Source organism: Periplaneta americana, chromosome 13 (genome assembly GCF_040183065.1).
Source record: "Periplaneta americana isolate PAMFEO1 chromosome 13, P.americana_PAMFEO1_priV1, whole genome shotgun sequence".
Lineage (NCBI taxonomy): Eukaryota > Metazoa > Arthropoda > Insecta > Blattodea > Blattidae > Periplaneta > Periplaneta americana.
Window position 1 is genome coordinate 27,937,415 of NC_091129.1, and position 24,549 is coordinate 27,961,963.

The following is a 24,549-nucleotide window of genomic DNA, read 5'->3' on the forward strand; positions in this document are numbered from 1 at the left end:
AGTTCAGCTTTTTTAATTTCCGAGAATTGAAAGAAAACATACCGCTCGTGTATCGTACATTATTTTGTGCGAAGATCGTTTATTACATACCTGAAAGAGGAATTTCTAATTAGTTGCAACGAAATCTCCATCTTGGTTTCTGTTCAATGACGGCAAATTTGCAAAACAAAAAAATCTATCTTCAACATTGTTGCTTTAAAATGTTTTCTGTGTTTACTATACTCCAGCAGGCCGTGATATACGTCTGTCTTTTTTTTTCATATTTTATGATGAGTCTGGAAACTTGTTGATTTTTTTCACGGCTTCCTTAATGTTACTTGCATCACGAATGCAGTAACTTTAGTGGAGTTGTAGAGTTTACTTAATTTTTTTAAATATTAAAAAAAATAATTAACAGTGCAATTTAGGTGAAATTGCAGTGGTAAGTTTCCAATTTATAATTATTACTATATTGAACGTCTCTAAAAATAATATGTTAAAAGCCTAAAGCAGTAAAATCAATATGTCACTTAAGCGGTAAGAAGGGGGAAATTGTTATGTGTGTTAAGTTGGGAATAATGAATGTGGAATTTTATACTTTCCGCGGATTGGTTTTGTGCGGAAACCAAGCAAATAGGCACGATCTCGCACAAAAGTATAATATTCTATTGGTGGATAGTTAATAGTTTTCTCAGAATAAAGATGTTCTTTTTTCTCAAATGTTTAACACCCTCTTAATCGGTAACTATTGCGAGTAGGATATAATTGAGACGGAGAGATCAAAAACCCACTAACTCCAACTTTTGACAAAATTCAGTTATGGGCTGGATGATGCTTGTTAGTTTGTCCCGCATGCGTGGAAGGCAAGAATACGCTAATATCGACATTAATCTGCATCCTGGGAGGTGTTTTAAAACTCGTGGAAGTCAGAACTCCGCTTACTCCATGGAATAAGAGAGTTTTTGCATTCCAGACTTAATTTTCCGGTAGGTGGCAACACTACCGCACAACCAGCTAAGTAAAGTGATACGATACGGTATTCGGAATGTCAAAAAATCTATGAAATCCATGTAGGGGAGACTCTTGTACCTTGAAACACTTTTCACATTTTATTTGTTTTTAATTTTGGGAAATGAAATTTTTAAAATGAAAAAATGCTTGAAATAATTACTGAAGATTCCTTTACAACTTCCTGTATGTATTTTCCTATTTTACAGATCTATTAAGGATGGAAAAAATAAAATGAAGAGATATGTAATGTGTTCAAAGGTGCAACAGGTTCATGTACCTTGGAACATACCCTCTTGTAAGTTGGAACACATGGAATATAGGTGGGAATATAGCTGTAAGAACTGACAATCATATTTAAAATGTATTTGCAATCATAAACCAGAGCAGGCTTCTTTGATTGAGTTTTTATTTCCTGGAGAAGCAATAACTGCTTCAACAGCTTTCTTCAAGACATCCGAATCAATTGGGGGCCTCTTAATTCCAGACTTACTTCGTGACATGACCTTAAAATAAAAGAAAAACAAAAACTAATAGTATCGTGTATGTTGGAACATGTTCCATGGTACAAGATGTTTTGTGTTCAAAGGTACAAGAGGGTGCACTTTTAAACAAGTATGGCTCCCAAAACTAGAGATTCGAATAAATCATGGAAATTAAAATATGTTATTACTCACCAGATGATAGGGAACACACCGTACTTGAAAGATGTTAACAAATGCAATCTGGTTTTGTGTTAGAAAACACACATCAATGAACGAAATGTTTACTTTTGGTGCTAAAAAATTCTTTTGTCCACGGAACTCACACTTTGCAGTAAATCAAACTGAAACTACGACCAGAGCTACTTACCGGCTTTCTCTACAGTCTACTTCAGTTTGAGTCCTCTAGGTAGCAGCAAAAATTAAAAAACAAAAAATGTTCAAAGGTACACTATGCTAAAGGTACAACAGTCTCCCCTACTGTAAGTAAGGCTATTAAATGCACAATATCGAGTCGATTAACTTCCAGAAACCCAATACAGATGCATCATTCTCCATTCAACTAAAGTACAATTCAGCATTGCCAATGAAAGAAGAAATCAAAAGGTCTTGCAAAATGTAATGCAGTTTATTTCTAAGGAAAGTAGGATGAATTACCAAACTCTGTTTGCGGACAGTAATAATCTAGAATCTAGATGCACAGGAAGGACATGAGAGTGAGAGAAAAAACTGAATCTGTAACATGAATGAGACTGTGTTAACATTTTAATATTGTTTGTGGTTTTATCTGCGTATTTTGATGTGCTTTATGGTAATTTGTGATTTTCTGTCTCATGTATTTGAAATTTAAAAAATGTAGCAATGTTAATCTTAATAATAAACTTCCATTTTCTCATATGTTCCAATGTTCCATAAGGGAATTATGATATACTTATTTTTTTTCTTCACATGACTCATATTTATTCACTTTTCTTAGTTCATACACTGTGGAAGTCAGAAAACCACTAACTCCAGCAGTGTTTATTTCAAATTGTAGCGTAAGATAAAATAAAAATCTAGGTTTTTAAGTATTTCATTGATAAAGAATGTAATTTTAACCAAAATTAATAGATAAATATATGATATTTAAAGTTAGTAAGGGAAATAATACGTTTTTTCTCTTTCCTTAAAAATTTGGGTTATTGGAGTTAGAGAGTTTTTGATTTCGCTGTCTCAATTTTTGCCCATGTCCATATAAAATATCATAGAGAATCATTTATTTCACAGGCGTATTTCCATAGCGTGAACGGTTTTCGTGTAAATTTAATTTTAAAACCACTAATTTTATCCAAATGAACGATACGAACAGATTACAACACTACCAGCGAGGTAGATGTTCACCTAGCGCAGTCTTGCCAAGGTCACTCGCCACTACGAGAGGGTTGTGGCTCGCGTGACAATTGTAGCACGAACTACTACGAACTGCAATCATGGGATACATACAAATGTTACAACGTTCTTACATTAATGTAAAATTTGTGATACTATACCTAAAAATCCATAACTCTCTGTACAATGTGTTTGTATTGAAAAAATTCATAAAAAGCGGATTACTCCGAAACTGTAGTACTCCCTCCGTTCCAAAAAAATATGGTATAGTAACAAACAAAACAAGGTTGATTATTGCGCATGCGCCAAAAATGTTTCGCGATGTAGTATTCTGTTAGGTACTGAAGGGACTATCAGACAGTGCAGTTGTATTTCTAATCTTCTGTAGTGTATCGAACCGTAACATTTAAATAATTGAAGAGTCCATTGCAAGAATGATGGATGTCACTTTCTTGTCGAAAATGAACCAAGACTGTCAATGCATAGCTTAAGACATATCGAATGTACATACAGAGTTATATGGCATTAACACTGATAGTCATTGTCCAGTAATGATCGAAAAATCACAGTTAAGCTTTGAGCGCTAAGCATTTCAAACTTTCAATTGCTTCTCCTGCAAAATGTATTGCAAATGACATCCATCATTCTTGCTGTGGACCCAGTCAATTTTGACTAGAACATCTAAGGCTCAACAGTCCTATAAAAACGGGTTGTAATGTATTGCAGTTTTTATGAGAATTTTCCTCTCTGAAAACAATGTTTGTTTTTTCTTTTATTAATTTGATATCACACAGAATGAAATGTATCTAATTTTTATGTTTTTTTTATGGAATAAAATTGTTATGGTTATACAATAAACCATTCTGAATTCAGTGATATAAAGGACAACTACTTAGTTTCTTATCCAAGTGCAAAATAAAGGCTCTAACTAATATTATGTCTTCCCACTTCGCTAAATGTACCTTATTATTCGTCTGAGATACCGCATACAATGGCTCAATATTTGATTCGGAAAAAAGGGAGTTTGTGTGCAAGAAAAAAATTATAAGTAGAACTGACTCACCGGGTCTTTGCGGAGTTTATAAATATTCCACCGTTGACGAGACAGGCAGTATGTAATTTAGTGAATAAATTTGAGAACACTGGGTCAGTGTTAAGCAAGAAGCGCCTAAAAGACCTGTTTTAACAGAGGCTAAATGAGATGACATTGGCGCTATTCTCACAATCACCACAAAAAATTGAAAAGGAAAAGCTCAGAAGAATAGCGTGTCTGTATCAAGTGTTATGATATTGTTTAGAAGGGTTATCGAAGTTTGGCCTCCCTGTAAATTCAGTTTCCGTGCTGTCTGATTGAATTACTTTTTATAGTGTTCTTGAAGTACATATGGTGTAATAGCTTATTGGGTCTTTTATTTAAGTTCTTTAAGCTAACATTTTGGTTATAGACATATAAAAGTGTGGTTTTAATTGTACATGAAACTTATACAGGGTGCGTCAGAAAGAACGGATGGATTTCACATGGCAAGAAAATTGTAAAGACTCATCAAATCAAAAATTTATTCTTATCAACATATTCACTAATACATGCAGTTTATTTATGGAAAACAACATTATCCATATGATGTCCTTGGCTTTCAATACAGGCATCGAGGCGTTTTCTGATGTTCGCCATCACTTTCACAGTCATAGCTGGTGCAATTGCCACGATTTCTTCACGAATCGCTGTCTTCAGTTCGTCCAGTGTATGTGATCGATGTTTACAAACTTACGCCTTCAAATGGTCCCAAAGAAAGAAGTCGCAGGGCGCGAGATCTTACCGTAGCCTCGGACAATCTCAGTGCAATAGAATTTCGTCCAGGTGATTTCTTCTTTAATGTTGAACCTGTGATACGAAATGAAGCCACCCACCGCAAAATTGTATTCCGAGTTGGAATCCTAGCGTGACATCCGATGTCGAAATGAGTCCTGAGTGGCGATCACAGACTCTTCATTTTTCAAAAATGTCTCTACGATGAAAGTACGTTGTACACCAGACCAACACCATATTCTCAACTGAAACTGCATTCTATGGCTGACCCAACAGTCGTGGTCCCCCTCACTATATCTCTCTCCTCGTTGCGTATCGATAGTTTGAAATTAATCCTTTCTTTCTGACGCACCCTTTATTATAAGGCTGAATCATAAGGTACCTGCGTTCTTTGCTGCACTGACTGTGTCAAGAGACTTGTATGCCACTCTTGAATGACGGAAGGCAACAAAAATATTCCCACATTTATTGTGCAGGAAACACAAGACCTTTAATAAATATTAAACATTATCACTATACTCTAGTGCATGATATAAAAGAAGGTGCTCCACAATTGCAATTGAATTCAGAAACTGAAAGATAGCATTTAGTAAGAAATTACAAGAATTTGGGTGAAACCACTGGGGAATGTGAACGAGAACATAGATCGCGATATTCCACTTGTGTGGTACAAGAGGGTAGACATTTTCAGCATTTTTTGTAGATTTATATCGCAAGATTATTTTTATAGTTTCACTGCGCTCTTACGCTACTAATTCTGGCGGCCGCAACCGCAGTCCTCGCCGAGAAACCGCGCGCCGATACTTCGGTGAACCAAACCGGTAACAACTCTGTATTACCACTCGTTAGTGTAGAATAAATAATTTTTCGTAAGATATAATTAATTTCGATTGTTTTTCCAATGCTTGCACGGTGCTTGCGTTACATTCGAATACACAAACAGAGAAATTATTTCAATATAGGATGTTATGTTACAAGGACCACGTTTGTGGGAAACGTATAACTTCTGTAATTAGTATTGTTACAGATCTGACTCCGCTTCAAAATTGTCACAAGCAGTAGACCTGTACATGCTATGTTCAATTCCTACCTTCTTTCCCTTCGGCAGGATCACACTCGGTCACGGTGACATGAGAGAGAGACGTTACTCGCATTTCCGCTCAATGAGATTCAATATGAACCTGGAAAAAGAAACCAGAAGAACTAAATCAGTACAGAGATAAAAAATATCCTTTCATCACTCTCAACACGCTTCCTTTCCAGACTAGAGTCTTTTCTCTTTTATTTTTTGGTTTTTTAACTTTTCGTCCCCATTTGCGTATTCGTGATCCCTTCCCCTCTCATTTCTCATCTCTCCCTGCGCGGTAATGTTTAGGATCTCTGTGCACCACAGGCTTCTTTGAGCTTCTGAGCTAGGGACAAAAAGGGACTAACAACTCGACGCATTTCGATTTGTCTTGCTACAAAAAGGAAACGCGAGCCAAGACTTCCAAGGAAACACATTTTAAAGACCGAGGAAATTATCTTCAGCTCCAATGTAAGTCGTTTCACCCTCTTCTACCATTTAAAGAATTTTTCACTAGCAAAAAAGTACTAAAGGGTATTTTAAGTGGAGAGGAGGAGGAGAGGAGAGGAGAGGAGAGGAGAGGAGAGGAGAGGAGAGGAGAGGAGAGGAGAGGAGAGGAGAGGAGAGGAGAGGAGAGGAGAGGAGAGGAGAGGAGACGGAAGGGGGAAGGGAGAGGACGGGATGACAGGAGAAGAGAGGAGTGGCGAGGCGAGGAAAGGAGAGAGGAGAGTGACGGGAGAGGAGAGGAGAGGAGAGGAGAGGAGAGGAGAGGAGAGGAGAGGAGAGGAGAGGAGAGGAGAGGAAAGAGGGGAGAGAGGGGAGAGAGGGGGAGGACAGAGTAGAGTGAGGAGAGAGGGGGAGAGGAGTGAAGAGGGAGGAGGGAAGAGAAGAGAGTTGTGGAGAGAGGAGAGAGAGAAGAGAAAGAAGACATAGGAGAAGAAGAGAAGAGAAGAGAAGAGAAGAGAAGAGAAGAGAAGAGAAGAGAAGAGAAGAGAAGAGAGAAGAGAAGAGAAGAGAAGAAGAGAAGAGAAGAGAAGAGAAGAGAAGAGAAGAGAGAGAAGAGTGGGGTAGGGGAGGGGAGGGGACGGGTTGGGAGGGGAGGGGATGGATTGGGTTGGGTGGGGAGGGAGGGAGGGGAGGGGAGGGTACTATCCATAATATCATATAGCAGAAACTATAACATAACCAAAATAATATAAACGAGTGTTAGAAAAGTTTTAATTAGGGATGATGAAATGAACAAGAAATGTTTTGAATAATTTCAAGGGAAAAATTGTTCCGGGGCCGGATATCGATCCCGGGACCTCTGGTTGAACGTACCAGCGCTCTACCACTGAGCTACCCGGAACTCCACCGACACCGTCTCAACTTTTCCCTTTATATCCACACAACTCGCGTGGGCTGACGAAACGCCAGAGACCCACAACGAGTGCACACAATCTCTGTGTGACTTGGAGTTGTGGTTTTCTGTTAACGTACACAGTAACGTATATATTATGCAAATCTAGTTTTTCAGGTGAAGCTCCCCTGCTTTACAGGGAGCTTCACCTGAAAGACTAGATTTGCATAATATATACGTTACTGTGTAATCTGCTTTACAGGGAGCTTCACCTGAAAGACTAGATTTGCAAGAAATGTTTTAATTAACGATGAAGAAATAAAAAAATAAACATGACATTTTAAAAGGACCAATTATGGAATGTACAATTTTCAAATTCGAATGTTTTAGTGATTGATTATTCAGTTGATGTTATATTGGACGAGTGCATAAAAGAAATGGAACTCGTTGATGTACATGGTGTATTCCTCAATTTATTCAGGATTTCCGAATGATGCTGTTCATTTATTTGTAAATAGGATTTCAGGGAAGATGCATAGCTTTGACCAGTGATTTTTATTAATTCTTGTTCTTGAATGCCAATGCGAGTCATATTTGAAACTGCTGTGCATCGACTGGAGTGGTTTGTAATGTTTTTTTTTTTTTTTTTCACGTCCAGACCAATGCAGTTTGAAATGTTGGCAAACAAAGAAACAAATGCTAGGGCAGTGATAAAAATAAACAACAGCTAGGGAAGCAATAAAATTAAACAAATGCTACGGACGCGATAAAATTGTGCGATAAGCAGCCATGATTGGTTGAAAGACGTCCTTTCGTACCGTTTTATTGGTCAAAAGTAGTATGACTTAATAAAAGTGTAATAGTAGAGGAATATAACCTTGTATGGAGGGAATTCAAATATGTGGCGCTCACTGAATAAGTGGCGGTACAGTAGACCTATGGTGAATGTAAAATATAATAGAGCATATCATGACAACACTGAACTTAAACTTAATGGTTTGCACAAACAAAACCTTTTGAACAAAATACGTTTGCCCCGCCATTCATTATAATAGCATTTCAAAATTAATAACCTGATAATACAGGGGCATCATTTTATTTTACTTCAATTTTTATTATACCTGAGTTTTTGATTGTACTTCACTCCCACCCCTTCTACTAATGAAGTTCAACCGTCCTCCACACAGATCCAAGACCGCATATACACTCATTGTAGCCTTACGGTCATAGTAAACAGTACGTTCCTAAAATATGTTCGCGTTTTCCAGTGACGAAAGAGCTTTCAATATTGAATCATTTTCGCACAGGTACTGTCGTCCATTTGCCTACGTCGTATTCCGGTTTCCCCCACCAGCTTTTATTCGCCAGCTAGTGGCTGGGCTGTCTTAACTCTTTTCTGAGAAGATTAATTTTTGTTAGGATTTGGACGTCTACGTAATATTATACAACTGTTTAAAATAACTTAAATAAAAGGGCCTCGTTAAGTAATTAACTGTCACGTGATTTCCCCCCTTTCTACGACCCTACGACATAACCACTTGGACGGACAATAGATAGTATGTGTGAGTAATTTTATCTTTTCGGATCGGGCAGAAGTGAGGATTGAATTTACAGTACGTAAGCTATTCTTTTATAGAGTAGGTACAGAATTATTTCAACACTTGTTACTAGTACGAAGAACGAAACTGGTAATTGGGATTAGGTACAATAGTCTATAGTGCGATAATACACTGGTCAAAAAAAAGTTAAGCATAATTAGGCATATAACTGTTTTTATTAATTAAAATAAAATAGATAAATTATAATTGGGTTTCTTGGTTCCACAGAATAACCTTAAAAGTAGAAATACACTATTTGTTAACAATGGACTCAATATGAAATGAAAAAGTTGCATTGTTTGGAAACAACGGAAAAGATAAGAGAAGCTGAAATTCGTACATCATCAAAGAAAAGGAGATGGTGCTTTCAGTACCCTGTTTAATAACGTGTTGGTCCTCCACGAACACTGAGGCACTCTTGTATGCGACGGGGCATACTCAGTACCAATGCATCTAAGCTCTCCTGAGGCAAATTGTCCCATTCTTCCAAGGCAGCATTCCTGAGTTCTTGAATCGTTAATGGGTGATGTGGACGATTGGAAATGGCTCTCCTGAGAAAGCTCCATGCATGCTCTATGCAGTTCATATCCGGTGAGCATGCTGGCCAATCCATTCTTCGGATCCCATGTTCTACAAGATACCGCTGCACACTATGAGCACGATGAGGCCGAGCATTATCGTCCTGTAGAGTGAACCCTTCTCCAACAGTCTCTGCAAAACCACTTACTATGGGTTGGAGGATGTTGTTCTCATACACGGCAGCAGTCATGTTTCCCTCTATTGAAACCAGTGGTGTGCGGCGGCCAAACATGACACCTGCCCAAAACAAGATTGAACCACCAAACTGTTGGTGACGTTCCACGGTCATTGAGGGATGATTTCGTTCCCCTGTTCGTCTCCATACGCGAATAGAGTTGTTGTCAGGGTGTAGGCCCATTGTCACTTCGTCTGAGAATAAAGTTCTGGTCCATTGGCCTTGTGTCCAATTCTCATGTGCTCTAGCCCAACTTGCACGAGCACCCCTATGATGTGGACGGAGTGCTGGAGTCTTGAGTGCTCTTCGAGCATACAACCCTATGTCATGAAGTCTATTGCGCACAGTTTGGCTACTTACAACAACACAGTGGCTTCGCGCAGGTCATGGCGCAGAGTTGTAGCTGAGGCTATAGGGTTCCTACGTGCAGATAACCTTACATACCGGTCCTGACCTGGTGTTGTTTTGCGTGGACGGCCCTCGCGAGGTCTATCTGCTATTGACTGGGTTTCCTGGAACTTTCTCCACAGTCTGGAGACAATACTCTGATTCACATGAAGGATGTTAGCAACATCAACTTGTCTCATGTTTTGTTCCATCAAAGTGATGATTTTGATGCGGTCTGCCATTGTAAGGGTGTTCCGAGCCATTGTACTGCACTATGAAGCAAAACGACACTGATTGAACTTCGCTCGAATTACAGGCTTTTCTTTACTAGCCGTGATTTGGACGTTACCTAGTGATGCAGACTAAAGCAAATGACAGAGTTTGAATTGGTAAACATAACACGTGCCACATAAAACCAAAAGAAACATAAATATCAGGTATTATTGGGTAAACTGGAAATATGCTTAACTTTTTTTGACCAGTGTATGTACATTAAAACTGAAGCCTGTATCGAAATGAACGGCCACCATTTTAAGGAATATGTTTAAATATCCATATTATGATTATTTTTCAATTTAACTTCACTCTCTAAATTGTACGCTAATGTGCTGTAGACAGTAGGCTATAATATACACTGCATAATGAATACGTCCGCATGGACAGCTCAGTTCGTGAGTAAAAACACTCATTGTTAATACTGTACTGTATTTAGATTAAACAAAAACCTAATGAAAATTATCGAACTCAAAATCGCGATATATCCTAGTTTACGTAAATACATGAACTACTTTTCTTCCCTCCTATACCTAGTAAAGTGATTTGTTTGTACATTATCCCAGTATCATCGACCTCCAGTCATGGAAGGGGGTAGCAAACGGCGTTAATCCAAAGGTATAGGCAGGTTAATATTAAAAATGTTAGTAAAAATAAAATGATGTCCCTGTACATATTCAACACAAGTCTTATACATAAATGCAAACGATAATTTACACCTGTTTATTGAAATAACTTTATATACTGCTTGAGAGTCATTCTACTAAAGAAATTCGTGAAAATTTCATAAAGGAAACATTCTTATCAATGAACAAAGAAATTGCAATTTAAAAACTAATGAATATTAAGAACCTGCAATTTAAAAAACAAATAGGTTTCTTTCTTTTTGAGTTAAAAGTAAAGGAAATGAAATAATTAATGAGAAATTAGAAATGAATGGGTAAATTTAGATAAGAAAGTTTGCCATAAGAATAAAAAAGCTATATTGGTCGAAATTTGCATTAAAATAATAATGAAGTGTCAGATAGACCAAAAAATTCAGAAGATAGCTAGACCAAAAAATATTAGTATTGATAGAAATTTTTTTATTAGATTTGTATTTATGAAATTGCTAGTTGTGTATAACTTGGATATATTATTTATTGTATGTATTGAGTGAACTATTATTAAAAAGATATTACTATTTATTGAAATAACTACCACTACAGTGACAAAAATTTACTTTCTAAGAACATGTTACCATTCCTAACACAAAAATAATCATTTCCAAATTCCGAAATAAACAACTGCAGTATAGATATTGGTGGCGGCACTTGTCTCCTGGTGCACCTCCTATATGACTGAACGTGATCAAAATGAACTCATCGACATACAAACATACGTAACACAGTGCGCTTTTATATAACACAAGTCAGAACTCATAGAGGTATTATAACCTGCTTGTGCCTTTGACCGACGTCATTAAGGTACCAGGAGAAACTACTACATTCAATTACTGTTTTCGCTGTAAGAAAAATCCTAATGTAAATACAAGCACGTTGCTGTCATACCCGTGATTGTCTCCCAGTCGAAACACTCATATGATGCAGGAAAATATAGTTCGTATCTGGAAACCATAATCTTGTATTATTTGAAAATAAAAAATTGAATTCTATTCTTTAAATACGATAAAACATATAACTTCACTCACACGAAAAACTACTTTTATATTTTGTTATGTACTATGAACGCGGATGAATACAAGTCCACACCTGTGGAGTAACGGTTAGCACGTCTGGCCGCCAAACCAGGTGGCCCGGGTTCGATTCCCGGTCGGGGCAAGTTACCTGGTTGAGGTTTTTTCCGGGGTTTTCCTTCTACCCAATATGAGCAAATTCTGGGTAACTTTCGGTGCTGGACCCCGGACTCATTTCACCGGCATTATCACCTTCATCTCATTCAGACGCTAAATAACCTAAGCTGTTGATAAAGCGTCGTAAAATAACCTACTGAAATAAAAAAAAATAAAAAATGAATACAAACAGTAATACCGAGGTAGTCTGTTCTTGTAACAAGCTGGCGTCACTTGAGCTCGTAGTTGTTCACGTAAGCACGTGGTACTGAAGTATGGCTTCTGCATCCTCGGTGTGTGTGGTTATTAGTCATAAGAGTGGAAACCCTTTCAAAAGCGGAGAAAAACAAATAATCTTAATTTTTTTAAATTTATTTCATTTTATTAGGCTATTTTACGACGCTGTGTCAACATCTAGATTATTTAGCATCTGAATGATATGAAGGTGATAATGCCTGTGAAATGAGTCCGGGGTCCAGCACCGAAAGTTACCCAGCATTTGCTCGTACCGGGTTGAGGGAAAACCCCGGAAAAAACCTCAACAAGGTAACTTGCTCCGACCGGGATTCGAACCCGGGCCACCTGGTTTCGCATCCAGACGCGCTGACCGTTACCCCACACAGATGTGGACAATAATCTTAAATGTAAATAATAAGTTAAGTGAGTTTTAATTACAATAATTATAAAGTAAATGTTTCCTAAGCAAACGAATGCATAGTAGTGAGGTTAGACCTACTTGACGAGTAACGGGAAATTTTTAACATGAAACAGAATGTACAACAGTAGGGGGGAAAACGTACTGAGAATCTATGGCGCCAAACAGCGGCGAATGAAGCCTCACTTCAGTCACGTGCTATTGTTTATATTAGGATTTTTCTTACAGCGAAAAGGTTATAGTTCTTGTGACAAACATGCGAAGACTGGTTATAAGAATCTCAAACAGTTCTAAACATCAAATATAAAAGAATGAATATGACATGAAGACCGATAAGAACACGCAATAATGGAATAAAGAAATTGGTTATAAAACCAGTGGAAAAGCGCGGAAGTTACCTTGAAAGTTTGTTACCAGACAAGCTCCCGCTCTTTGTTGACAAGTCTCTTCCGATTTGTTTGTTTGGGGAGTCATAATGTTCCCTGGCGAATATTGATCCCCGCCTTGGGTTGGTAAAATTTAAAGTTTTAAAAACGGTGTCCGTGTCAGGTGATGGATGGTTCAGTAAGAAACTTATACATTCACACAGAATCATACTAAGAACTTGGATACATTATACTGGCATATAGGTATATATAGTTCCAAGTTATTTCACATGATTAGCAGCGTTTCAATAAAACAAGCCAACCACAAACAACATTGAAAACGGTGTTTGCCACATTGACAAGATGATAGTCTGTGAAGAATTGCAAGAAATAAAACACATGTGTTCTGCCCATGAGCAGGTTTTTCAGTGCAAACCCAGCATTCTCCAATCTTTCCTATGTTCTGCCTTCCTTTCAGTGTCCACATATGATCCATCCACATATCTTAATGTCGTCTATCATGTGATATCTTCTTCTGCCCCGAACTCTTCTCCCTTCCACTATTCCTCCTAGAGCATCATTCAGTAGGTAGTTTCTCCTTAAACAGTTATCCAACCAATCCCTTTTCTTCTTCCTGATCAACTTCAGAATCATTCTTTCTTCACCCACTCTTTCCAACACAGCTTCATTTCTTGTTCTGTCTGTCCATTACACAAGCTCCATTATTCTCCATATCCAGATTTCAAATGCTTCTAGTAGTTTCTCTTGTAATGTCCATGTTTCTGTTCCATATAATGCTACTCTCCACACAAAGCACTTCACTAGTCTCCTCCTTAGTTATTTTTCCAAACAACAGCAGATGATGTTCCTTTTCTATTAAAAGCTTAATTTGCCATTGCTATCCTCCTTTTGACTTCCTGGGTGCAGCTCATGTTACTGCTTATACTAGTTCGCGATATCTAGCTGCCATGAATGATTATAATATGACATTAAATATGCATATTTATCATACAACTACCATTTGTTGCTGTATTTTAGTATACCTTTTTAGAAAATGTTTTAGTGTATTTATAAATTTCCATTAATTGTTTGCAGAATTTCAACATGTATTATGCAATTATGTACAGATATATCTGAAGATGCCCAAAATGGGCGAAAATATTCACAAGTATAATATTGAAATGTGTTAACAAATATACTTCTGGGTTAACATTAAAATAAGACAAGACGGAAACGAAACTAAAATTATATTATTCCTTCATTGCTTATACTAGGCTAAACCCCAAGTATTTGAAACTATTTACTTGCTCTAGTACAGGGACGCAGAACTGGGGAAGAGAGGGGTGAAAGCATGGGGAAAGAGTTTGTTCCCCGTCCACAATCCCCCGACCTTGAATTACGAATCTGTGACGTTCGCAAGCACACTGAATACATATTTCTACTCCCCCTACCATATCCAATGACGTGTGAAGTGAAAGGAAGGGATGAGTCACGTGTTCCAGCTTGTGACAAGTGCCACAAATGTAGCACAGTTTTGCTACCCTGCTCTAGTGCCTCATTTGCAACTTCTGTACAAACTGAAATAATTCGGTCATTGACATAAAATACGAATCAGGCTAATTTTTGTTATATACATATTTCATTTTTTGCTATTTATTTCTTAGTCTTCCACCGTTTTATTTATAAGCGAATTAAACAATGTGTGGAAGATTCCAATTCTTCATTACTCATTTTCTTTTTTTTAATTCGGTGTGTTGAGCTATGTTAGCATGTTGCAATTTTATTTTTTATTAATGTGACTTCACAAAGAATTGTTGCACTTAGTAATTTGAAAGAAATTTTTGAACATTAATTTTTTCATGCCGTATGTCGCTTTGCCACAAATTACATGTACTAAGTCTATTTCTTTTATCTATCATTTATTTTTCACTGGTTACGGCATCTAAGTAATTTCTGTCTTTTAAAAGTCTCAATAAATGTATTCTGTTTCTAATGAAGATAACACTTTTTATTGAGTAAACTCTCTATAAATGCCACATGAGATCTGGCAGAGAATTCTTCAGTTACAAGCCGGAGCCATACGTCGGCAACACTGTAATTAACTGTCAAATGGAGGCCTACATCCAGAACACGTGTTTGTGCTAATGCCGATCTACAATGTAAATTAATGTTACAATATGTGTGTGTCGATGGAATTTTGTTTGCTGTCGTATCAAACGTTAATATTGTTGATGTATCATAAACTAAGTGCGTGTTGGCCATAAAAACAGGACAATAAATGAAAATATGGATGCAGTCTTTAGCAATTTTTACGGTTATTATTAAGGACAAAATGATTGACAATTCTTCTAAATATTTAGATAATATTGTGTAAACTATATTTTTATAGTCTTACTTGTGGTTTATGGTGTATCAGAATTCTGGCCAAATTGTGGGTCTCGCCTGCTATATCAATAATTTTTCGCCGTTGATTTTCAAGTTCATTGTAAAGAGCTGTTTTGTGATTCCATAAATGCTGCAGTTTTGTTGAAGATTTGGAATGGCTGCTATAAGTCAGAACTACCTATAATTATTTGTAGATGCAGACGCTCAATTTGTTGGATTTCAAGGTTTGTTTATTAATATTATTTCTTTTGTAATAAATTAGTTATAAACATGTTTCTTTTCACTTCGTATTTACAGAATTTAAAGTTCACTGAGTTTACACTAACTGGCACATACTTAATAAATAATGATGTGTTTTGTTACGTACTGTATTATGTTGAAGGTATTTTTCTTCATTTTTATAGATCTTTATACTTGGTCTTGGCCTATTAAAAATTATATTAAAAAAAATTATAACAAATAATTTAGGATGACAGTATTGTTATGGTGACTGGCGAGGTTCAAACTAAAACTTGCTTCCTGGGAATCTGAAATAATTGTAGAAAAGCACGACAGATAATCACATGAAATTAAAATGTATATGATATCCTAAACCTTTCACGTTAGAGGTGAAACAACATAAAGCGGCAAAACATCGTCAATTTACTAGCCAAATAATGGTTAATCGACTGGAATAATGTGCTGCGAAAGTACGTCGTTATTTTATATATTTTTGGTACAAGTGACATTTCTTTAAGTATTTATTTATTTTCCCTTGTACCATCAATAAAAAACACGTATGCTTTTAATGTTTTAAAGTTATAAGTGGCTGTATGCAAGTATTTACGCGGTATTCTGAAGCTCAAATAAAATATCGTTTCGGATTCCGTAATAAATTACGTACATCAATACACTGAATCTCGATCATATGTACTTAGTTTTGTATCAATTAATGTCGAAAATGTACATGTGACGACGAAATCAAAGCACATAGGGCCGTATTCATAGACATTCTTAACACGGGCTTTCGGTGGATGATCAGCGAACTAACGTTTTTCGTATTCATAAACCTGTGTCAGCGATATGATATGATATGAATCCTGTTTAGCACGATCGTAGCCCGGGCTAGCGAAATGTCTATGAATAGCACCCTAAAACGTCAAACGTCATGTCTTTATTTCGCCTCCGCCCGCCTCCATTCAGCGTTGCCAAACCTACCCATGCTCCGGCTTGTAACTGAAGATGGCTTTGGATTTGGCATTTTCGTCATAAATTTTTTGACATGCGGAATTTTCATAACACATTACATTTTCGACACAGGCCTCATCGTCACACACATTACATATTCGACACTTACGATGTGAGCACTTCATGCATACAGTTAGAAGGACTATCTAAAGAAGATCGCAGGGAAGAAGATGAAGAACTAACAACATAGTTCCACTACTTATTGGCATTGGCTTTCGTTCCAGAGGAGATATTTTAGAAGCTTTTGATTTGCAGATAGAAAATGTGGATGATTCATTGTCTGTAATCTTTAACTATGTTGAAGATAACTATATCAGAGGTCGTAGACGCTCTAAAGGACACCAAAAATCAGTTTTTCCTCCAAATATCTGTAACTGTTATCAATGTACTCTTCACTATTTACCGAGAACTAATACTTGCGAAACATGGCAAGGAGAATTTAATATCTTGATGGAAAAATCACACCTTTAATTTTTTCATGTTTCTCAACAGCTACAGAAAATGAGGTAGAGGTAATTGATCGAGACATCGAAAAATCGGAGTCCGGCTTCTCACCCACCAAGAAGAAGAGAAAATATCTTAACACAGATGCCAAGATTTCTAGGATTGAGGAACGCTATGAGAATTATAAGCATAGTAACGACATTCTCGGTTATCTGCTAGCGATTGGGCACAGTATTGCTGGAAAATTTTAGTTGTTAAATTGTACAACCCGCTCTCAAAGAATATAAGTATTTATCTGTGATCATCTTTGCCTATGTTGAATTTTCCCGTGACGAAAACCACCATTGTGACTATTTTATAATGTGACTACTTGCCCAATGTGACTAAAACACATACTAACCATACATGCTATGACTAAAACAATGTGTCTTTTTAAACCTATGACGAAACTTCCGGGTGGCGAAAATCCCTAGACCAGCGGTGACCAAAGCAGGTGTCGTGATTACATCGTGTAATCACAGACATTCAAACGGGTACGAGGAGTTTCCTGTACATTGCTGTGTGTTTCATTCACGTACTGAAGGCAAGCAGTGGCGGTATCATGTCTCCCTACAAACTGTCTCTATAAGCAGTAAGAGGTGGTTTCGTAGACAATGAGAAGGAGAACTTATTGTTCTGTCGGACAATACAGTATGTAATATGTTTATTTTGCTCAACGGTTCAATATAGAAACACTTGATGCCACGCTGAATAATTTATTACTATTACTATTATTATTATTATTATTATTATTATTATACTGACCACTAAGTATGTGTTTCTATAATTCTTCTGTACATGCTTGAATATTGATATTTTTTCATCTTCTCCCTAGAAGGACAAAATTATTAGGTTTTATCTCAATTTTAATCTTCTTAATCTTTAGATGAAAGTAACTATTTATTAGTTATTCATTTAATAATAATAATAATAATAATAATATTAACAATAATAATAACAACAATAATAATATTATAGAAAAACTGATTCAATATTATGTGCCAACGAACTGTTAACGCCAGGAATTGACATGTCTTACATCATACCGAGAAAGAGAAAGATTTATTTAGTATTCCGTATGTAATTATTTATATTTAGTTTTATATACTCTATGAAATTATTTAAATAATTTTTCTGTTTAATTATTAAACATTTATTTATATATAAAGAGTAAAACATTGCATTTCAGAATAAAACAGTTCTTAACCAGAAAGAGAAAGGTGAGATAAATAAATGTAAGGAAGTCAGCTACTTAATGGTGTTTGAAATATCTCGTGCTCTAAAGCCTTTTAATAGAACAGAATTTCTCAAAAGAGTATTGATTAAAATAGCTTAAATAACTTGTCCATAAGAAGTTTTTAATTTTGAAAAACTACGAATTTCTCGACCAAGTATCGAGAGAAGAATTTAGAAAATTCCTGATTATATTCAAGATGAAGGTTAAAAAAGAAGCTAGAAAAATCGTATATTATTCACTCGCTCTTGAAGACAGCAGTGACATTACTGATACAGCAAAGCTTGAGATTTTTATCCGGGGATTGATCAAGATGTTAGTACAGGAACCACCACTGGTTGTAGTTTTCATGCCAAGTATCTTTCCTCCGTCATCTTACTTCATAGGCTGTCTGTCGCATGTAATCACTGCAGCTCGAGTTTTGGTCACCGCTGCTCTAGACCCATGCCTTATACCACATTTATCAGTGCGTGCTACAAGATAAGCAATAGTACATTATGCAACGAGCCTATAATAGTAGTAATTAAGACGCGAGTTTGTATAATTTTCATACGAGCGTCTTAATTACTATTATAGTCAAGTTTCATACGACTTTTTATGCTCGACCATATTTCTAACTTTAAATTATTCATAAGTATTCATGTTATTCTTATATGACTGAGGAGCGGTACTGACCTTGTGCAATATCTCGTAAATTGTGAGATGTGTGCAGATGTGAAAGTATTGATTTTTCCGAGAAACAAATGTCGACATTGACCTTGTTATAATCTAGAGAGTAAAATAAACATTAATCTTGATATAACCTTGAAATTGAATTAGACATTGAAAAACGAGATGACAAATTGAATTTATTTGAATATTATTTACAATTAACGCTAATTATTATAGTACCAGAACTGACTTTATTTCAAATATAGATGATTTAGTGTTGTCTTTCGATTGCATATTCGAGAATAATCGATACTTGCGCTTTCATATCGCTAAAATGGTATTTTCTGATTGGTGGAACACCTGAACTTTAATGAATAGGTGTACTTTAATGAGGTCCATTAAAGGGCTGCTACCAGGTGTATAATTACTACTTTTCGGCATGGTCGAGCATAAACGATATTAACATTCATCCGTTATTTTAAATGAAACAGAGTCATATGGTCCTTTTCCGCAAATAAGCAAGAAAAAGTAAAGACTTAGACAAGAAAATGACGCAAGCCTTAAGAAAGGCAGAATGTGGAAAAAATTGTATTCTTAAGGGTTAGTCAAGAAAGTGGTCGTTGAGGCGACGGCAGTGTGGCTACACTTGTGGCTCGTAGCTACCACCTGGCGCCTCGATAGAGACTACGTGCAGAGACTTGATAATGGGTTAGCCGCAGTCGGAAGTAGCTGTGTCCTCATTGTCACCGGACAGCTTCCCGGTATACTGAATCCAGAAGATAGAGAGGAATCTTCATTCCGCACTCTGGAACTTTATCTTTGCGTCTTATAAATGCGTTTGTATAAATATTTTACTTCGGAATATGTATGATAAGACTTTCCTGTGTTAAATTTCAACGTACCTCGTTAACATGTTTCGGCCTATTTATGGGTCATCTTCAGAACTGGTCGTTGTTGGTCTTGGCGCCACTTGTTCTGCTTCCTGTGAGGGTGTGTTCCTGTGGTATAGAGTAGAGTCGAAGAGAGTGTGTTTTGAAGTTGAGTTGTGTGTTGAGAATTTCGTTGGGGTGTGTTTTTGTGTGTCTGTATATTTCATATTGTTCTAGTGTGTTTAGTTTCTGGCTTTTGGTTGGATGTGTAGTATTTCCATTTCTGTGTTGATGTCTCTGTGGGTGTGGTTAGCATTTATGATGTGTTCTACATATGTGGAGGTGTTTTGTAATTTTGTTATGGCTGTGATGTGTTCTTTGTAACGTGTTTGAAACGATCTGCCTGTCTGTCCCATGTAGAAGTTGTTGCAGGTGTTACAATTGAGTTTGTATACGCCTGTGTGGTTGTATTTGTTTGTTTGTGTTGTTTGTGTGTTGAGATGTTTTTGTAGAGTGTTATTTCTTCTGTATGCGATGTTGTAATTTAAGTTTTTGAATAAGGTTACAATTTTGTGTGTATTTTTGTTTTCGTATTAGTGTGATATATTTTTTGTGTTCTTGTGTTTGTGTTGCATTCTTATGTTTTTTGTGATTATGTTTTGTCTTACGTATTATGTTGTCTATTATGATAGGATTGTATCCGTTTTCTTGTGCTATGCATTTGATTGTGTTTAGCTCTTCGTTGTAATCCTGTTGGTTCATTGGTATGTTGAGTAGTCTGTGTACCATTGTTCGGAATGCAGCTTGTTTGTGTTGTGTGGGGTGGTTTGATGGGTTGTGTATGTGTGTTTTTGTTGTTGTTGTTGTGAGGTTTCTGTATAGTTTGAATGTATGTTTGTTTTCTACTTTTGTTATTGTGATATCTAGAAAATATATGGATTTGTTGTTTTCAATTTCTAATGTGCAGTGTAGCTTTGGGTATATTTTGTTTATGTGTTGATGTAGGTTTTGGATCTGTCTTTTGTTTCCTTTGTGTAGTATTAAATATTTTCGGATATTCAGGGTGGAAATGAAATAATCCTCCAGGTTTTTAAAGCGGATCGCTCATGTTGTACAGTAAAGACTGTATTATCCGTGGTAATGAAGGGGGTAGGTTGAACGGTTAATAGAAAAAATAGGATAAACCGTACCATAAACTATTTTCGTAAATTTAGTGAATAAAGTTCGCACTTTCGTTATTTCCTCTATGGTCATATATTGAACACCCTAGGACAGTGGATCAGAATTTCACTGATGTAAGTCTGCTTGTTAGCAACGGGTTTTGGGGGCAAGGAAACTCTTTATATTGTCTGTCTGTGGAAAGATAGGGATAGAGGAGGTCTCGTGTTATATATTTACAAAGTTTATACAATTTATCCTTGAATTGTATTAATTTGCACACAGTTGTGACTCCAATCTCATATTTTCAGATGATATTGTATAAGCTGTAAATTGTATAGTAGTCTGTATAGCTCAACTGATGAATTGGTTATGATTATAAATACAATTAATCTACTTTATATTAATTGCACAAATTTGTATAGATTGATGAAAGTATGCCTGTAAATTGAATTAATCTGCTTACTTAGTATTGTATATATCTATATAGTTTTGGCTTTATTTTGAATAGTAATCTGTATAGCTCTATTGATAAATTGTTTATGCTCGACCATGCCGAAATGTAGTAATTATACACCTGCTAGCAGCCCTTTAATGGACCTCATTAATGTACACCTATTAATTAAAGTTCAGGTTTTCCACCAATCAGAAAGCAATATGAGAGCGCAAGTATCGATTATTCTCGGATATGCAATCGAAAGACAACTAGCGAAACGTCACGGAGGCTGGAAATCCAATACTGTCGCAGAAGGTTATGTTCTGTTACTATAATAATTAGGGTTAATTGTAAATATTATTCAAATAAATTCAATTTGTCATCTCGTTTTTCAATGTATAATTCAATTTCAAGGTTATATCAAGATTAATGTTTATTTTACTCTCTAGATTATATCAAGGTCGTCGACATCTGTTTCTCGGAAAAAATCAATACTTTCGCGTCTGCGCACATCTCACAATTTACGAGGTAGGCTATTTCACAAGGTCAGTTCCGCTCCTCACTTAGATAACAATAACATGAATACTTATGAGCAATTTCAAGTTAGAATTATGGTCGAGCATAAAAAGTCGTATGAAACTTGCCTATAATGGTAATTAAGACGCTCGTATGAAAATTATGAAACTCGCTTGCGCTCGTTTCATAAACATACTCGCGTCTTAATTACTACCATTATAGGCTCGTTGCATAATGTACCATTGTGTTTGTAATTTGAGTAGTTTGCATGATATGTATTATCAATTTCTGTATATCACAACAGATTGAATTGTTTATGCCTTAAATTTAATTAACTTACTTGTTTTGTATTATACATATAGCTCAACTGATGAATGATCGTTTGGGTTTGTAAATTTCATAATCTTATTGGCTATGTATTGTATATTTTTAGTAGAGCCATCGATGTAGCTCAGTCGGCAGACTCGCTGGGCTGCTGATCCGGAGCTGCCTTCGGGCTTGGGTTGGATCCCCCTTTGGTCTCATTGAATGGTTTCTTCCGAGGTTTTACCCAGCCGTGGGACTGAAGCCGGATGGTCTATGGCGAGTCCTCGGCATCAACCCCTCTGATTTGATTACCTGGTTGGGTTTTTCCGAGGTTTTCCCGTATCAAAATGCAAATGCCGGGCAATCTTTTAGCGAATCCTCGGACCTCACCTCATCTCACTACATCTCGCCAAAATATTGTAAAAAATTGCACAAAATTGTAAAAATTGTAGAAAATTACTAAATTGTAAAACTGTAAAAATATGTAAAAATTGTAATTGTAATATGGTAAAATTTCGACTTGTTCCACATCTTAAAGCTTCATTGCTCATGTAAGATCTATGGAATAAAATGAATGAATGAATGAATGAATGAATGAATGAATGAAGCACAGTTTCTCGTTCCCCAAACCACTCAGCTATTTGCACTTTTTTATACTTAGAATAACATGATTTATTTTGATACTCATGGAAAACATTTTATATAGCTAGAAGTTATACAATACAACAATATAAACAGTAGATCATTCTGTGTAAGGGCAATGTTTTGTAATATATCTCTCTAGAAAAAAATAACGTCTTAATATAATGTACAGTACTTTATATATTTTTGTAGCAAAAAAACGCGAAAAAAACAGTCGGATAATCCACCAATCGGTTAATAAGGAGACGGATAATCGGGATTCTACTGTATGTAACAAAAAACTGTAATACGATATTGGTACACAGTTCATAGTTTTCTGAGAAAAAATGTTGTGTATAAATTCTGAACACCCTCTCATTCGATAACTATTGCGAGTTGAATCGTTTTTTTTTTTTTGTCCATATCGATAGAAAATCTAATAAAGAATCATTTATCCCTGTGTCGTATTTCATTAACGTTGACGTTTTTCATGTAAATTCAATTAAAAACCACTAATTTGAATTTGTATGATAATAACTTTCCTGTGTTCAATATTATTAACTTACCTTGTTAACATGTTTCGACCTATTTTCGGTCATCTTCGGAACTGGTCGTTGTTGGTCTTGGCGCCTCTTGTTTCCTGTGTGGGTGCGTTCGTAGTGTAGAGTCAAAGAGTGTATGTGTTTTGAAATTGAGTTGTGTGTGTTGAGAATATCGTTGGGGTGTGTTTTCGTGTGTCTGTATATTTCGTATTGTTCTAGTGTGTTGAGTTTCTGGTTTTTTGGTTGGATGTACAGTATTTCCATGTCTGTGTTGATATCTCTGTAGGTGTGGTTGGCATTTGTGATGTGTTCTGCATATGTGGAGGTGTTTTGCAATTTTGTTATGGCTGTGATGTGTTCTTTGTAACGTGTTTGAAATGATCTGCCTGTCTGTCATATGTAGAAATTGTTGCAGGTGTTGCATTTGAATTTGTATACGCCTGTGTAGTTGTATTTGTTTGTTTGTGTTGTTTGTGTGTTGAGATGTTTTTGTAGAGTGTTATTTGTTCTGTATGCGATGTTGTAATTTAATTTCTTGAATGAGGTTGCAATTTTATGTGTGTTTTTGTTTTCGTATGTTAGTGTGATGTATTTTTTGTGTTCTTGTGTTTGTGTTGTATTTTTCTGTTTTGTTTGTGGTTTTGTTTTGTCTTACGTATTATGTTGTCTATTATGTTGGGGTTGTATCCGTTTTCTTGTGCTATGTATTTGATTGTGTTTAGCTCTTCGTTATAATCGTGTTGGTTCATTGGTATATTGAGCCAGAAACTCAACACACTAGAACAATACGAAATATAATAATAATAATAATAATAATAATAATAATAATAATGATTTATTTTAGCTGGCAGAGTTAAGGCCGTAAGGCCTTCTCTTCCACTCAACCAGCAAAAAGTGTATATACATATGCATGAACTTACAAAGAATCCAACAATTTGATTTAGATGAGAGTTACATGTATACAAAATTTATTTACAAATTAAACAACAAAATACTATGAACTATTAATTAAACACTGAAATAAACTGTGTAGCAGAATTAAACTAAAATACATAGAATGTTAATATATTTCAAATAATATTAGATAATAGAAAGAGATTATTACGAGACAATTAAAATACAGCACAATCAGGATGATGTCTAAAGAAAAAAGTAACAATGTAGTCAGTGATAGTTTAAATCAGTATGATAGGAGTGAAATGCTAATAA

The 24,549-nt window shown here is 36.0% G+C and overlaps 1 protein-coding gene across 7 annotated transcripts in view; it reads right to left on the reverse strand.

The window, feature by feature from the left end:
- The window catches only part of sand (sandman), a 1,680,707-nt gene that overhangs the window by 892,512 nt on the left and 763,646 nt on the right, over positions 1–24,549 (reverse strand). For 5 of the 7 annotated variants that reach the window (XM_069842966.1, XM_069842970.1, XM_069842969.1 and 2 more), the window contains one exon: positions 5,735–5,825. The exons of the other annotated variants lie outside the window; for them this stretch is intronic. The gene's annotated coding sequence lies outside the window, so the exon portion shown is untranslated. The remainder of the gene's footprint in view (positions 1–5,734; positions 5,826–24,549) is intronic. 7 annotated transcript variants of the gene reach the window in all.